Consider the following 3789-nt stretch of genomic DNA (forward strand, 5'->3'; position numbering starts at 1 on the left):
ATAAAGTATATAAAACTTCAGTTGTCCCGGTCCTCACTTAGTGTATAAAGTATATAAAACTACAGTTGCCCCGGTCCTCATTTAGTGTATAAAGTATATAAAACTACAGTTGCCCCGGTCCTCACTTAGTGTATAAAGTATATAAAACTACAGTTGTCCCGGTCCTCACTTAGTGTATAAATTATATAGAACTACAGTTGCTCCGGTCCTCATTTAGTGTATAAAGTATATAAAACTACAGTTGTCCCGGTCCTCACTTAGTGTATAAAATTGTTAAGGTTTTCGACTTTCTTCTAGGTACTTAGTCCAAGTGGGATGCCTAATGGAACTACATAGATATCCAATGGACACTCAACATTGTAACTTCAGATGTCTTTAAGTAAGTTGACTATATTATGATTTATTTCACCTCTTAATTAGACATTAGAAGTTACATGTCACCCTAAAGAAGTGGCCATCATTTCGTTTGTGAGCTATCCAGGTTAAAAATATATAAAATTTTATATTGTATTTTGGTCATCTCTAGTGCATCCTGTAGGGATTTAGACATTTTGATAACAAAGTTGAAACAGAAACTGTTCTTGTCCTACTAATCCTCGTGAAGTTCCAATGGCGAAACGTTGGACGAAAGAAAAAAAATTGTCTTATAAACATGTAGTGTATAATTTCTTTCTGACTACCAACATATAAGAATATTCTTTGATAGATTGTTTAAACAGAGTATTCATGATGAACTGCGATGGACATTCGAAACGTCATCCTCAGCACTTGTGTCTCTCTAACAGTTGGTATTATTACGCCATCGATGTCTAAAGCAGACGACGGTTAAAATGTTTTTATTGTGTTCATTATAAAGTTACAAAATATTAACAAAGGAAACATTTCTATCTCTCCTGTGTTCGTTCAGTTTTACTGATGTAATGATCGGTTTATTGTTGTGTATCAGAGAGTTTCCATACCACCAGTAAAATAGCACCTGGCGATAGATAGGGTATCTTTTCACAATATTTATTTGAGCACCGTACCCACTATGTTCAACCTTTAATATATCTTACATATTTCAACGTAGTGTATTGTGTGTTATAGCGAAGTGTAATATGATTATACTGCTGCTAAGTCGTTCAACAAACCTTAAGTCTTCGAAGATACATAACGCTCTGAACTAGTGTTATAGTTTACACGAGCAGGGCGTGCTCCATAATTTGTTTTAATTTTACGAACATTATTAATCAGAATGTTTAATATGTCTGTTGTTGTTTTATATTTTCATCACTTTGTTTTATTATGAAGATTACTTGGCGTTGTTAGCTTACTACATAAATTTAAGACCACCCCAAGCGTCCTAAGCTGGCCATATCTTGTGAAATATTAATGTGTTTACGGCCGAAAACACCGCTAATAACGACTGTACTCAACCAATAGAACAGAGCTTTATAATCCTGATAGGTAACAACCTAAACACGGTGTATTTAATTAGGTCTAATTGTTACAGTGTTGACTTTTACTTTTGACCTAAGTAATTAGCTTGTTCTGACAGCAAGTTAATATTAAAAGTGTCGTGTCGTATAATATAATATAATACCACAGTTTACTACGAAATTAGTCAATTACAGACTCACAGACATTTTTATTATACTATCAGATACATATCTTTTATCTCGAGGCTTGCTTCCACGAAACGTTAACCATAAAGACTGCCTCTTTGTTTTACGTTCACTATGTAATAGTGCGTTAAGCCCGAGGGCTTATAATGATAAAAATCGGGTTTCGATACCCGTGATGGGTAACTCATATAATGTTTGTTGTTGTTTTTTGTCAAAATTAAAATAATACACATCTTTACCTCCCGAAATAACGTCTGTGTGTAACTAGGTACTTTATAAAACAATAACAGTAACATATTCAGATTACATCTGCTGAGTCCATCGAGGGTACTCGAACCCTGCGTTGTGAGTCTGTAGACTTATGGTCATCCCGGCGAATAACAAGTTGAGGTGCGAGTTAATTAGGGACAGCAGTTGTAACCAGACTGTGAATATAGTTTTGGAGATGTATTACTTGCTTGAAGAATGTATATCGATATGTCATGGTGTTCTGTGTGTTTCTTACAGCAAAGCTACATCGGGCTATCTGCCAACTTTTAAAATAACAGTAAAGGACTATTTATGTAAGTTCCAACGTTTCGTTCGTTTTACCCAGTCAAGCAAAATATTGATGTTCTTCTATTTAGTTAATTAATTTAAAACTTTGATTAATTATATAAGCTTGAAATTTCAGTGAAGTTAGGACTAACTGTTACAAAGTTTAACATGGATTAAAACCACCCCTACTAATCAGAATTTACCTTCAATATTTATAATTTGAACGCGTAAGTTTAACACGCTAAATACATCAATAAGACTGACATATGTTCCGGGTTCGGCTACTAGTTTTGTAATTACTCTATCTGTCTGACAGAAATGTCACTAACAGCAAACTTGTTCTCTCTACTCATACAGAGACACCTACTGTTGTCATAACTCGAAGCAATATTTACATTGTGAACACGTAAACAAGCTGAAATTAATACACTTTTAATTGTTGACACGTAGACACGCTGAAATTAATACACGTTTTATTGTTGACACGTAGACACGCTGAAATTAATACACGTTTTATTGTTGACACGTAGACACGCTGAAATTAATACACGTTTTATTGTTGACACGTAGACACGCTGAAATTAATACACGTTTTATTGTTGACACGTAGACACGCTGAAATTAATACACGTTTTATTGTTGACATGTAAACTCACTGAAATTAATACACCTTTAATTGTTGACACGTAGACACGCTGAAATTAATACACGTTTTATTGTTGACACGTAGACACGCTGAAATTAATACACGTTTTATTGTTGACATGTAAACTCACTGAAATTAATACACGTTTTATTGTTGACACGTAGACTCACTGAAATTAATACACGTTTTATTGTTGACACGTAGACTCACTGAAATTAATACACGTTTTATTGTTGACACGTAGACTCACTGAAATTAATACACGTTTTATTGTTGACACGTAGACTCACTGAAATTAATACACGTTTTATTGTTGACACGTAGACTCACTGAAATTAATACACGTTTTATTGTTGACACGTAGACTCACTGAAATTAATACACGTTTTATTGTTGACACGTAGACTCACTGAAATTAATACGTTTTATTGTTGACACGTAGACTCACTGAAATTAATACACGTTTTATTGTTTTTTTCCTAGTCCACAACAAGTATGGTTTGGTGTATTCCACCTAAAACGTTTATAAGAATACTAAATAAGATATGTAATACGGGTATTGAACTGTATATACGATACCCCATAAGTAATACGGGTATTGAACTGTATATTTCCTTTTCTTATATTTTATATACGGTAAAAGACATGGTGATTCTGGTGTGAATGATATTATTATTACCCTTTATGTAGCCTCCTGGTGCTCTCTTGACACATGAACTCAAGACAGAACCACGTGACATGAAACCACACAACCCTCCACGATAGCGGAAATTCAACACAAGAGACTGACCAGTGACAACAGGTATCTAAACACAAGCGACTGAGACTGACCAGTGACAACAGGTATCTAAACACATGCGACTGAGACTGACCAGTGACAACAGGTAACTGAACACAAGCGATTGAGACTGACCAGTGACAATAGGTAACTAAACACTAGTAAGTCATCCGCGTACCCTAACTGGTTCTTTATTGTAAAGACCCGAACACGTGGACATGAAA

Source organism: Tachypleus tridentatus, chromosome 3 (genome assembly GCF_004210375.1).
Source record: "Tachypleus tridentatus isolate NWPU-2018 chromosome 3, ASM421037v1, whole genome shotgun sequence".
Lineage (NCBI taxonomy): Eukaryota > Metazoa > Arthropoda > Merostomata > Xiphosura > Limulidae > Tachypleus > Tachypleus tridentatus.